The sequence below is a fragment of the Bufo gargarizans genome, chromosome 3 (assembly GCF_014858855.1).
Source record: "Bufo gargarizans isolate SCDJY-AF-19 chromosome 3, ASM1485885v1, whole genome shotgun sequence".
Taxonomy (NCBI): Eukaryota; Metazoa; Chordata; class Amphibia; order Anura; family Bufonidae; genus Bufo; species Bufo gargarizans.
In genome coordinates this window covers 305914652-305929730 of record NC_058082.1, presented here as the reverse complement: position 1 = coordinate 305929730, position 15079 = coordinate 305914652, and positions in this window count along the sequence as shown.

Below are 15079 nucleotides of genomic sequence, written 5' to 3'. Positions count from 1 at the left end.
CCCAAACCATTTCGATTGGGTTCAGGTCCGGTGACTGTGGAGGCCAGGTCACCTGTCGCAGCACCCCATCACTTTCCTTCATGGTCAAATAGCCCTTACACAGCCTGGAGGTGTGTTTGGGGTCATTGTCCTGTCGAAAAATAAATGATGGTCCAACTAAACGCAAACCGGATGGAATAGCATGCCGCTGCAAGATGCTGTGGTAGACATGCTGGTTCAGTATGCCTTCAATTTTGAATAAATCCCCAACAGTGTCACCAGCAAAGCACCCCCACACCATCACACCTCCTCCTCCATGCTTCACGGTGGGAACCAGGCATGTAGACTCCATCCGTTCACCTTTTCTGCATCGCACAAAGACACAGTGGTTGGAAGCAAAGATCTCAAATTTGGACTCCTCAGACCAAAGCACAGATTTACACTGGTCTAATGTCCATTCATTGTGTTCTTTAGCCCAAACAAGTCTCTTCTGCTTGTTGCCTGTCCTTAGCAGTGGTTTTCTAGCAGATATTCTACCATGAAGGCCTGATTCACACAGTCTCCTCTTAACAGTTGTTCTAGAGATGTGTCTGCTGCTAGAACTCTGTGTAGCATTGACCTGGTCTCTAATCTGAGCTGCTGTTAACCTGCGATTTCTGAGGCTGGTGATTCGGATAAACTTATCCTCCGCAGCAGAGGTGACTCTTGGTCTTCCTTTCCTGGGGCGGTCCGCATGTGAGCCAGTTTCTTTGTAGCACTTGATGGTTTTTGTGACTGCACTTGGGGACACTTTCAAAGTTTTCCCAATTTTTTGGACTGACTTACCTTAATTTCTTAAAGTAATGATGGCCACTCGTTTTTCTTTTATTAGCTGCTTTTTTCTTGCCATAATACAAATTCTAACAGTCTATTCAGTAGGACTGTGTATCCACCTGACTTCTCCACAACGAAACTGATGGTCCCAAACCCATTTATAAGGCAAGAAATCCCACTTATTAAACCTGACAGGGCACACCTGTGAAGTGAGAACCATTTCAGGTGACTACCTCTTGAAGCTCATGAAGAGAATGCCAAGAGTGTGCAAAGCAGTAATCAAAGCAAAAGGTGGCTACTTTGAAGAACCTAGAATATGACATATTTTCAGTTGTTTCACACTTTTTTGTTATGTATATAATTCCACATGTGTTAATTCATAGTTTTGATGCCTTCAGTGTGAATCTACAATTTTCATAGTCATGAAAATAAAGAAAACTCTTTGAATTAGAAGGTGTGTCCAAACTTTTGGTCTGTACTGTATATATATATTTTTTATATTTATTTGTGTGTATATATATATATATATATATATATATATATATATATATGTATATAATTATTCTTTTGGCCACCAGAGGGAGCAAACATGAGAACTGTGACTCTCCTCCTGCCCTCAGTTCCTGACAGACCACTAGAGGGCACCAGAGACACTGCAAGGAGCGTCTGTGGAAACCGAACAGCAGATCAGCGCAAGGCAGGGGTGAGTGAGTGCGGGAGCGGGCATAACTATGAAGAACTTGTGCTGCGGTTTGCAACCCTACCTCGCTAGTGGCACGGCGGCCCGTGCCATACGTTACGGGTTTGAGATGCGTGAGTCGATTCGGCATCGCGCTGACCCCTGCTCCCTACGATTCATGCCGCGTGGGAGCCGAAGCTGCCTGGCAGAACGCACCGGTGCGGTGTAGCTCCCCCTTACCTAGGGAGCCGGCACCGCCGGCCGGACTTTCGACATCGGAGCTGCAATACGAGGCAGCCACTTACCTGTTCTTGACGCGAGTTTGTCGGCGTAGTTTGTGAGGCACGAAATTTTCGCAGGCTAGACGCAAAGCTGTAGCGCTCCCCCACACAGAAACGAGGCCAGTGTTGAAACAACGTTTGTTGACGGAGGGGGCATACTGCCATGATATAGGCAGAGGTGTCCCTCCCACAAATACAGGCCAATGAATCGGCCTTAAAACATATTTCTGTTCACATGTATGAGGGCTTATTTTTTGCGGTACAAGTTGTACTTTTTAGTGCCACCATTATTTTATGGCATAAAATGTAGTAGGAAGCGGTAAAAAAATTCCAAATGGGGTGGAATTGGAAAGGAAATTCAATTTCTCCACCATTTAACGGGTTTTGTTCCCACAGTGTTTCCTTAGTCTAGTGTAAAAATACATTTAAACTATTTTTTGACATTTTTATAAAAAAAATGTTGTCATGATTTTGAAGATCATTTATAAGCCTATAAATTATGTTTTTTAATTTTTGATTTTGTACTATCAGGGATTTTTTTTAATGGGGTTTGGACTGAAAATTGCTTATTTCTTATCTTGGCCTGCCATCTGGTGGCCAAAATAAGAATTGCAGCATGAACATTATCAGCCTCGTCAGCGAGGCTCATAGTGTTCAGCGCAACTACTGATGCCCTCATTGGCCACAGGGGGTGTCGGTAGGAGTGTCATTTTTTGCGCATTTAGATGCCGTGATCTCACTTGATCACAGCATCTAAAGCCTTTAATTACTGCGATCAGCATTATTGCCAGTCACGGTATTTAACCGCAGGTCTCTGCTGTTTCAAACAGCAAAGATTTGCTTTCACTTTTTTATAGTCCCCATAGTGAACTATAACAAGCAACCATCAGATTGCTTCTCTCATAGACTTCAATGCATTAGCTTTAGAGTGTATGAGAAATACACTATATTCCTACAGAGCTCTGCCACAGTGTATTTTTTTTATTGTTTATTTGTTTTTATTTTCATTTTGGAGAAAGGGGGGTGATTTGAATTTATATACAGGGAGTGCAGAATTATTAGGCAAGTTGTATTTTTGAGGATTCATTTTATTATTGAACAACAACCATGTTCTCAATGAACCCAAAAAACTCATTAATATCAAAGCTGAATATTTTTGGAAGTAGTTTTTAGTTTGTTTTTAGTTTTAGCTATTTTAGGGGGATATCTGTGTGTGCAGGTGACTATTACTGCGCATAATTATTAGGCAACTTAACAAAAAACAAATATATACCCATTTCAATTATTTATTTTTACCAGTGAAACCAATATAACATCTCAACATTCACAAATATACATTTCGGACATTCAAAAACAAAACAAAAACAAATCAGTGACCAATATAGCCAGCTTTCTTTGCAAGGACACTCAAAATCCTGCCATCCATGGATTCTGTCAGTGTTTTGATCTGTTCACCATCAACATTGCGTGCAGCAGCAACCACAGCCTCCCAGACACTGTTCAGAGAGGTGTACTGTTTTCCCTCCTTGTAAATCTCACATTTGATGATGGACCACAGGTTCTCAATGGGGTTCAGATCAGGTGAACAAGGAGGCCATGTCATTAGATTTTCTTGTTTTATACCCTTTCTTGCCAGCCACGCTGTGGAGTACTTGGACGCGTGTGATGGAGCATTGTCCTGCATGAAAATCATGTTTTTCTTGAAGGATGCAGACTTCTTCCTGTACCACTGCTTGAAGAAGGTGTCTTCCAGAAACTGGCAGTAGGACTGGGAGTTGAGCTTGACTCCATCCTCAACCCGAAAAGGCCCCACAAGCTCATCTTTGATGATACCAGCCCAAACCAGTACTCCACCTCCACCTTGCTGGCGTCTGAGTCGGACTGGAGCTCTCTGCCCTTTACCAATCCAGCCACGGGCCCATCTATCTGGCCCATCAAGACTCACTCTCATTTCATCAGTCCATAAAACCTTAGAAAAATCAGTCTTGAGATATTTCTTGGCCCAGTCTTGACGTTTCAGCTTGTGTGTCTTGTTCAGTGGTGGTCGTCTTTCAGCCTTTCTTACCTTGGCCATGTCTCTGAGTATTGCACACCTTGTGCTTTTGGGCACTCCAGTGATGTTGCAGCTCTGAAATATGGCCAAACTGGTGGCAAGTGGCATCTTGGCAGCTGCACGCTTGACTTTTCTCAGTTCATGGGCAGTTATTTTGCTCCTTGGTTTTTCCACACGCTTCTTGCGACCCTGTTGACTATTTTGAATGAAACGCTTGATTGTTCGATGATCACGCTTCAGAAGCTTTGCAATTTTAAGAGTGCTGCATCCCTCTGCAAGATATCTCACTATTTTTGACTTTTCTGAGCCTGTCAAGTCCTTCTTTTGACCCATTTTGCCAAAGGAAAGGAAGTTGCCTAATAATTATGCACACCTGATATAGGGTGTTGATGTCATTAGACCACACCCCTTCTCATTACAGAGATGAACATCACCTAATATGCTTAATTGGTAGTAGGCTTTCGAGCCTATACAGCTTGGTAAGACAACATGCATAAAGAGGATGATGTGGTCAAAATACTCATTTGCCTAATAATTCTGCACTCCCTGTATTTAAAATAAAATAAAAATCTCCACTTTTTTATAGCTGTCAGTATGATTCAGTTACGAAAAGGGTAGGCAGAGACACACAGCATTATCAATCATTATAATGCCCTGCGCTTCTAGAGTCCAGGCGGCACGATCCCTAACTCACACAGAGCGTGATTCCTGCAAGGGACACGCTCGTGTGAAAGAGCCCTAACAAGCATTCTTTAGATTGCTTCTCTCATAGACTCCAATGCATTAGCATTGGAATGTATGAGAAATACACAGTTTTCCTATGGAGTTCTGCCACTTCTGCCAGTTGATGATCCACACTAGGCGGAACAGAAAGGAAATCGCTACATGAAGAGGGTGGCTCAGGACCTCAAAGGAAGAGGCTTTTAAAAGCCAATCATCAAGATAAAGAATGATGGTCAGTCCTTGGAGTCTTAGAGCCGCCACCACAGAAACTACCACCTTGGTGAAAGTGTGAGGGGCAGAAGAAAGGTGTGGATCATGTGACCTTTACCTCCCCCTATTTAGTCTGACTTTACAGATCACTCCTTGCTCTGGATAGCTTCATTTTGGAAGAGCTGGAGTGTGGTTCTAGTTGAAGTACTGTTCATCCATCATCCATCAGCCTCAGAAGTTAAGTGTTCCGTTTGTTGTATTTTGTATTTCCCCCCACCTTTGTTCTTTACTAGGCCTCAGCGAGATGCTGGTTCCTTCATCAGGAAAGGAGCGGGTAGTCTCTGCCCTGTCATTACAATTAGGGCATCTGAGGGCCACCAGTGTTTTCTAGGTTCCTGTGTATGGGCATCTCTACCATCGAGAGGTGCCCATACGGATAGGAGTTAGGGCCCGGAACAGGGTTTTATAGGTGGTGACCCTTTTCCTTCCCTAGCGGTGAGGCCTAGTGTCTTTTCCCTTGCTTCTTGTCTTTTGGTGTTCTCCCCTACTACATCCGTGACATCTCCTTCTCCTCTCTCCTCATATTTGTCCTCTACTCCACCTTCCACTGTGCCGTCGTCACGTTCATCTGGCACAAGGCAGGCTTCCATGGCTCAAATGTTCTAGCGTAAAAAAATTATGACGCCGCATAATCCTCTTGCCCAACGGCTGACCGCTGGCTTGTCGGAACTGCTAGCCTGCCAACTACTGCCATATAAATTGGTGTACTCGGAGGCCTTTTGAAAATTCGTGGCCATTGGAACACTGCAATGGAAGGTCCCCGGATGAAAAAATTTCTCCCAGAAGGGCATCCCTGAACTATATGGATCCATCCTGCCGCTATTTCGCTGTACCGACGGACTGCTGCTCTGGCGCAGCACGGTAGTTCGCGGTTAGAGGCCGCTGGACTAAAAAGTCGGATATGCAGTACTTTTAGTCCGGCGGCCTTTCTCCATGCACTGCCGTGCTGCGCCGGAGCTCTACTCCCGTCCTCATTATAGTCAATAGGGACGGAGCGGTGGTACGGCGGCACGGCGAAATAGCGGCAGGATGGATCCGACAGGGTGAACAGCAGGCCTGCCTCTTCCTCTCCTCCTCCTACTCCATTCTCCATCTCCTCCTCGGCTGAATCCTCCTTTTCCACTAATACCGCCTCTTCTGCTGCACCCCCCAAGCTCCACAGAATCTATTCGACGTTCCAGGGGAGATGTTGCCATGCTGTGGTGCAGCTGTTGTGCCTGGTAGCCAAGAGCCACACCGGTCCTGCACTGCTTTCAACTCTGCGGTCACAGACCCATCAGTGGCTAATCCTGCTCAATTTGACAGTTGGTAAAGTGGTGTGCGACAACGGTGCCAATCTGCTGAGCGCTCTGAAACAGGGCAAAATGACACATGTCATGTCATACGTCCTGAACTTAGTTGTGCAGCGATTCATTGCCAAATACCCCGGGGTCCAGGATGTCTTGCGGCAGTACAGGAAAATGTCTGGCCATTTTAGAAGATTTTACACGGCCATGGCTCACCTTGCTGGCGTTCAGCGCCGACACCACTTCCCCATCAAACATCTGATTTGTGACTGACCAACGTGCTGGAACTCCACCTTGTATATGCTTGATAGGCTGCTCCAGCAGAAATGTGCCGTTAACGACTACCTGTACGAACTTTGCGGCAGAACAGGTTCTGGGGAGCTTGGTTTCTTTTCACATGCCAGTGGCTGCGCATGCGCGACGCATGCAGACCATTTGATATCACCAAACTGGTCAGTCGTAGCAAGGGTGCCATCAGTGACGCATATCTTACGTCTTTTTTCTGGAGCGTTGTGTTGTGTCATTGATCAAGCTGTCGAGGAGCAGGAGATGAAAGATGAGGAAGTCGCAATGCTGAATAAATTCCCAGGGGAGCTACTCCATCTGAGACAATTCAGCATGAGTCGGAAGAGTTGTCAGAGGAGGATGGTGGCTGGGGGGAGGAGGAGGAGCAAGAAAAGCAAGCTTTAAACTTTTCGGGGATCCCTGGTGTTGTGTGTGGCTGGGTGGATGAGACCAAGGACAACATTCTCCTGGGTTGTGAGCAAAAGCCAGGGCACTCCACCACTTCCAATTTAGTCCAAATGGTGGCCTTCATGCTCCAGTGTTTAAAGAGGGACCCCCGTATAAAAACCATAAAGGTCAAGGACCTGCACTGGATGGCAACGTACTTAGACCCCCGGTACAAACACAAAATGGCAGACATGTTACCAGCACCACAGAAGGTTGTCAGAATGCAGCATTTCCAGGCCTTGCCGCGAGAGATGCTAAATTCTGCTGTTGCAGGCACTGGCAGAGGAATTTACACCCACAGCGAAACAGGTGCGGGTACCAATCCTACCGTGCCTGAGAAAATAGGGCGGTTTGAAGATGTGTTGGTCACTTCGGATATAAGATTATTCTTGCAGCCTACCCATCGACAGCCGCCCTCCAGATCTAGCCTCAGGGAACGCCTAGGGATGCGAGAAACCCCTTGACTACTGGGTGTGAAAGCTAGACCTGTGGCCAGAGCTGGCACAACTTGCCATGGAACTCTTGGCTTGCCCCTCGTTGAGTGTCCTGTCCGAAAGGATGTTAAGCGCAGCAGGGGGGATCGTGAACGATAAGCACGCTCACCTAGCTCACGAAAGTGTGGCCTACCTCACATTTTTAAAAATTAATGAGGCATGGATCTCGGAGGAATTCAGCACCTGTGATGACCACGTGTAATTGGATTTCCTCATGCCAGCCCACACATATCCGCCACCTTCCAGAACAAAGAATGGTCCTTGCCTTATGTATATACAGCCTTTTATGTCAGGTGAATGCCTAATTTTTGGGGCCTGTACTGGCTGATAGAGATGTCCCGAACTATTCGCCGGCGGAAAGTTCCCGGCGAACATAGCTTGTTCACATTCGCCGCTGCGGGCGAACATATGCGATGTTTGGTCCGCCTCCTATACGTCATCATTGAGCAAACTTTGACCCTGTACCTCACAGTCAGCAGACACATTTCAGCCAATCAGCATACCCTCCCTCCCAGACCCTCCCACCGCCTATCAAAAAGCGAGGACAGCATCCATCTTAGATTAATTCTGAAGCTGCAGTGTCACAAATTTGTAATCGCAATGCGATTAACCCCTTCACGCAACATCGCGTACATGTACGTGGGGGAATGTGGTGCCTCACCGCATCCCCACGTGCATGTACGTGATCGGCTTTCACTGTCAGCGCAGGGACCGAAGCGCTGAAGGTTCAGTGAAGCTGGCGTGCTGGGGTTGCTAGGCAACCAGAGAAGCCGGAAGGAACTGTATTGGAGCCCTGACCCGCCCACGATCGCTGTGATTGGTCCAATACTGCAGAGGGATCAATCGAAGCGCATCGGGGCAGGTAAGGGGGGGTTAGGGAGGGACTGTGTGCTTCTCCTTCTCTGATCGTCCCCATTCCTGTCAGGGAAGCGATCAGAGAAGGAGATAGTGTGACAATCTACTGTACCTATGACATGTATACTAGTCATGGAGCACTGCTACTTAGCGCTCCATGACTAGTATACTCGTCATGGCATTCAACTGTCACCATGTCTGCAGACATGGTGACAGCGCTGAGTGCCGGATGTTACACACAGCCAGTCACCTTGGGTCAATGCCGAGGGGGTCCTGTGACCCCCCGTATCGGCGATCGCTGCAAACCGCAGGTCAATTCAGACCTGCGGTTTGCAGCGCTTTATGTCGTTTCTGATCCCTGTGGTCCCTGACCGCAGGGATCAGAAACCTAAAAATTGCCAAAAATCTAATTTTTTTTAACCCCCCCTGCACCCCTGAATTCATTTATGTGGCGGGATGCAGGGGGGCGGTTTGTGGGCGGTGCGGGGCGGTGCGGCAGTTGCGGGAGGCGGGCGGTGCGGCAGGCGGGATTGCGATCCCCCGCCCGCCTCCCATTATAATAATCGTTGGTGTACAGTGGTATACCAGGGTGTCAGCACATTGCTGACACCCTGGTATAAACGGCTGACATCGGTGATGCGATGTCAGCCGTTTAACCCTTTCCATACCGCCTGTCCGTACGGACCGTGGTATGGAAAAGGTTAACAGCTCAGGGAGCTCCCTCCCTCTCCCATCGGAGGGCTGCTGTACCTTTGCAGCCCCCCGATGGAGAGGGAGAGAGCCCCCCGAGAGCCTCGTCCTTACCCTTCCCCGTCTGCGCAGTTCTGACCACTACTGAGCAGACGGGGAAGGTTCCCATGGCAACAGGACACCTTCTCAGGCGTCCTGCTGTCCATGGTGCTGAACAGATCTATGCTAAAAGCATAGATCTGTTCAGTGTAAGTAAAATATAGTACAGTACAATATATATTGCACTGTACTGTATTATACAGACATCAGACCCACTGGATCTTCAAGAACCAAGTGGGTCTGGGTCAAAAAAAAGTAAAAAAAGTGAAAAAAAAAGTAAAAATCAAAAAACACATTTATCACTGATTAAACATGAGAAAAATAAAATTCCCTACACATGTTTGGTATCGCCGCGTCCGTAACGACCTAATCTATGAAAAACGGTCATGTTACTTTTCCCGAACGGTGAACGCCATAAAAATAAAAAAACTATGATGAAATTGAAATTTTGCCCACCTTACTTCCCAAAAAAGGTAATAAAAGTGATCAAAACAGTCGCATGTACGCCAAATTTGTAACAATCAAACCGTCATCTCATCCCGCAAAAAATGAGACCCTACTTAAGATAATCGCCCAAAAACTGAAAAAACTATGGCTCTTAGACTATGGAAACACTAAAATATCATTTTTTTTGTTTCAAAAATGAAATCATTGTGTAAAACTTATATAAATTTAAAAAAGTATACATATTAGGTATTGCCGCGTCTGTATTGACCGACTCTATAAAAATATCACATGACCTAACCCCTCAGGTGACCACCGAAAAAAAATAATATAAAAACGGTGTAAAAAAAGCAATTTTTTGTCATCTTACTTCACAAAAAGTGTAATAGCAAGCGATCAAAAAGTCATATGCACCCCAACATAGTGCCAATCAAACCGTCATCTCATCTCGCAAAAAATGAGACCCTACTTAAGATAATCGCCCCAAAACTTTAAAAACTATGGCTCTTAGACTATGGAGAAACTAAAACATTTTTTTTGTTTTAAAAATGAAATCATTGTGTAAAACTTACATAAATAAAAAAAAGTTGTATACATATTAGGTATCGCCGCGTCCGTGACAACCTGCTCTATAAAATTACCACATGATCTAACCTGTCAGATTAATTTTGTAAATAACAATAAAAAAAAGATGCCAAAAAAGCTATTTCTTGTTACCTTGCCGCACAAAAAGTGTAATATAGAGCAACCAAAAATCATATGTACCCTAAACTAGTACCAACAAAACTGCCACCCTATCCCGTAGTTTCTAAAATGGGGTCACTTTTTTGGAGTTTCTACTCTAGGGGTGCATCAGGGGGGCTTCAAATGGGACATGGTGTAAAAAAAAACTGTCCAGCAAAATCTGCCTTCCAAAAACCGTATGGCATTCCTTTCCTTCTGCGCCCTGCCGTGTGCCCGTACAGCAGTTTACGAGCACATATGGGGTGTTTCTGTAAACTACAGAATCAGGGCCATAAATAATGAGTTTTGTTTGGCTGTTAACCCTTGCATTGTAACTGGAAAAAAAAATATTAAAATGGAAAATCTGCCAAAAAAGTGAAATTTTGAAATTGTATCTCTATTTTCCATTAAATCTTGTGCAACACCTAAAGGGTAAGCAAAGTTTGTAAAATCAGTTTTGAATACCTTGAGGGGTGTACTTTCTTAGATGGGGTCACTTTTAGGAAATTTTTCTGCTCTAGGGGTGCATCAGAGGGGCTTCAAATGGGACATGGTGTCAAAAAACCAGTCCAGCTAAATCTGCCTTCCAAAAACCATACGGCGCACCTTTCACTCTACGCACCGCTGTGTGGCCGTACAGTAGTTTACAGCCACATATGGTGTGTTTCTGTAAACAGTAGAGTCAGGGCAATAAAGATACAGTCTTATTTGGCTGTTAACCCTTGCTTTGTTAGTGGAAAAAATTGGTTAAAATGGAAAATTAGGCAAAAAAAATGAAATTCTCAAATTTCATCCCCATTGGCCAATAACTCTTGTGCAACACCTAAAGGGTTAACGAAGTTTGTAAAATCAGTTTTGAATACCTTGAGGGGTGTAATTTCTTAGATGGCATCACTTTTATGGAGTTTCTACTCTAGGGGTGCATCAGGGGGCTTCAAATGGGACATGGTGTAAATAAACCAGTCCAGCAAAACCTGCCTTCCAAAAACCAAACGGCGCACCTTTCACTCTACGCACCGCTGTGTGGCCGTACAGTAGTTTACAGCCACATATGGTGTGTTTCTGTAAACGGCAGAGTCAGGGCAATAAAGATACAGTCTTGTTTGGCTGTTAACCCTTGCTTTGTTAGTGGAAAAAATTGGTTAAAATGGAAAATTAGGCAAAAAAAATCTCAAATTTCATCCCCATTTGCCAATAACTCTTGTGCAACACCTAAAGGGTTAACAAAGTTTGTAAAATCAGTTTTGAATACCTTGAGGGGTGTAGTTTATAGAATGGGGTCATTTTGGGTGGTTTCTATTATGTAAGCCTCGCAAAGTGACTTCAGACCTGTAGTGGTCCCTAAAAATTGGATTTCTGAAAAATTTCAAGATTTGCTTCTAAACTTCTAAGCCTTGTAACATCCCCAAAAAATAAAATATGATTCCCAAAATAATTCAAACATGAAGTACACATATGGGGAATGTAAAGTCATCACAATTTTTGGGAGTATTACTATGTATTACAGAAGTAGAGAAACTGAAACTTTGAAATTTGCGAATTTTTCCAAATTTTTGATAAATTAGGTATTTTTTTATGCAAAAAATAATAATTTTGGGACTTAATTTTTCCAGTGTCATGAAGTATAATATGTGATGAAAAAACAATCTCAGAACGGCCTGGATAAGTCAAAACGTTTTAAAGTTATCAGCACTTAAAGTGACACTGGTCAGATTTGCAAAAAATGACCTGATCCTTAAGGTGAAATAAGGCTGTGTCTTGAAGAGGTTAATACAGGTTATATTAATCGCATTGCGATTACAACTTAGAGCTGGGTTCCTAATGGTTATATTGATAGAATATAACGAAGATTGAGAATATAGTGCTATATTCATTGTCAATTCTAGCAACACAACCATTAGGAACTCAGATCTAAGTTGTAATCGCAATGCGAATAATGCAGGTTATAATAATCGCATTGCGAATTCAACTTAGAGCTAAGTTCCTAATGGTTGTATTGCTAGAATTGACGAATATAACGAATATAGCACTATATTCTCAATCTTTGTTATATACTAGCAATACAACCATTAGGAACCCAGCAGCTCTAAGTTGAATTTGCAATGCGATTAATATAACCTGCATTAATCGCATTGCGATTACAACTTTCTCAAATCCGACAGTACATTCTAGCATGGAGCCGTTCCCATGGTGATGGGGACGCTCCATGAGCACGGAAGTCGGCAGAAGCTCTAAGTTGAAATCGCAATGCGATTAATTTAAGTTCTATAAATCGCATTGCGATTTCAACAGAACTTCTGCCGACTTCCGTGCTCATGGAGCATCCCTATTACCATGGGAACGACTCTATGCTAGAATGTACTGTCGGATTTGAGAAAGTTGAAATCGCAATGCGATTAATTCAAGTTCTATAAATCGCATTGCAATTTCAACTTACCACACTCTGCGTCAACTACGTAATTTATCATGGGTGTTTTGCCATGGATCCCCCTCCGGCATGCCACAGTCCAGGTGTTAGTCCCCTTGAAACAACTTTTCCATCACTATTGTGGCCACAAAGAGTACCTGTGGGTTTTCAAATTCGCCTTCCTATTGAAGTCTATTGCGGTTCGCCCGGTTCGCGAACATTTGCGGAAATTCGCATTCGCCGTTCGCGAACGGAAAATTTTATGTCCGCGGCATCACTACTGGCTGACAGTTACATATTTATCCTGCGAACGCCTAATATACCTCCAGCCCCAGAATCCAAAGTTCTTTGCTGTCAGGTAAATGCCTATTGCCTAATTTTTGGGGCCTGTTCTGGCCAAAGTAAAACATTTTTATCTCTAGCCACATAATCACTCCCCTGTCTCACTCCTCTGACTCTCATTATGGTGGTGTATGAACCGCATTCACCATAAGGACCTTCTAATGTCACAGGGTCATGTGACTGTGCCCCCCACCCCGTACTGTGCCCCCCACCCCATACTGTGCCCCCTTATACCTTGCATTGTTCCCTCTTGCCACACCCTGTGCAGGTCCCCTAGTCATTCCCTGTACTGTGCCCTCTTATACCCTTTTATATGGTGGTGTTATCCGGTCACTGTACAGAGGTGTTATCTGGTCAATGTATGGCGGTGGTATCCAATAACTGGATGGCCATAACTGTATCCCTTTCCCTGCCCACGCCATCCTTTTTTAAACCTGGCATGAGCGGGAAAAATATGTAGATTTCGGTGCTAAGGACCTTTGCGCCACAATCTGTGTCAGAAATACACCTAACATAGACGTATTTCTATATAATAAATGACCATCTAATTGTATTATTATTGGGGGGTAGGGCTAATATCTATATTATATAGATTCTAGTGTATTATACTGTGCCCTGTATTTCCCAGTAGAATATGATCCTCCTATTTTTTCCATCTATTTAATGCAAAAATGTATGCGTTAACAGATGCCTCAGACTGATGCCGTACAGTTGTGTCCGTTCACCAAATAGTTCCATGGTAGAAAAAAAATTATGTTAACGTAAGCATTTTTTTTATGGACTCTGCAGGATACAAAAATGTGGAGTGCTGCACATTTGTATACATCAAACCGAAAAGAAATACAAATTTTCTAGGCTCCAGCAGGGCACATATTTGAGAGTTTTACTTTATGGCTACATGCACATGTTTTTCTCTGCGTCCGTTCCGTTTTTTTTGGCTAATCAGATGATTACCCATGCATTTCTATGGCGCCGTTAAAATTGCGGTGTAGTCAACCATTTATTTTCCACGTCCGCTGTCCGTGTTTCCCCTCCGCAAGAAAAGTATTGCATGTCTTATTCTTGTTCGCAATAAATGTTTTGCGGACCCATTGAAGTCAATGGGTCCGCAAAAAAATGCGGATGACCAACGGAAGCCATTTGTATGTCACCCGGATCCGTTTTTTTTGGCGGATGGTTGCTGGAAAACCTAAATATATGAAATTTCAAGAATTGCGGACCGCAAAAAAAAACTGAAGACACACGGAAACACAACTTACTAAATTTGCGGACAAATGGAACGGATGTGGATGTAAAAAAAACAGGAACACGGATCTGCTATTTGTGGACCACAAAAAACAACTGTCGTGTGCATGTGGCCTAAGACGCATAAAAATGGCCCCTGATTAAAATACATATTTTTTGGGAAATTTTTGCCAATGATCCCCCTCTGGTATGTCACTGTCCATGTTGTGGGACTATTTGTGCACTTATAGGTTGTATTTGGTGGCTGCAAATATGACCTGAGTGTTTTTAAGGTTCGCCTGCTATTAAAGTCAATGGGCGCGATGCGAACGTGTGGTTTGTGAACATTTGATCGGTAGTTCATCCATCACTACTGTCCATATATACATGCTACAGACATAATGCTGTGATGTCACAACAATACTTAGTGCACCAATCAGTAATATCTAATCAGACCTGATAAAATGTGACGTTGCATGTACTGCGCAAAAGATAAAAAATATGCACATCATTAGTGCCGATTTGCGCAATCGCAAAAATAATGACTGGAGATTATGAATTCTAGAATTCGCTAATTTACTGCTAATATTATGTGAAGAATTCGCAAAATATCATGAAAACGAATATTGTCTATGCCGCTCATCACTAGTAATGATCCATTCTGTACAGAAGGCAAAATTGGACATCACATCCCCAGCCTAGGGCAGCAAAGAGTGTTTACACAAACCATCAGAAGGTGTTTGTATGACATTGGGCTATGAGCCAGACGTCCAGCTACAGGTGTTCTATTGACCTCATGCCACCGCTCTCAAACATTATCATGATGCACAGCAATACAGCAATAGAGGTTGGAATGGAGGTCTATCCTCTTCAGTGATGAGTCCCACTTTTGTCTCGGATGCAATAATAGCTGGAGATTGGTCTAGAGACCACATTGGCAACTCCTTAAAGAGGCCTTTATAATGCAATATCATTTATTTCAGCT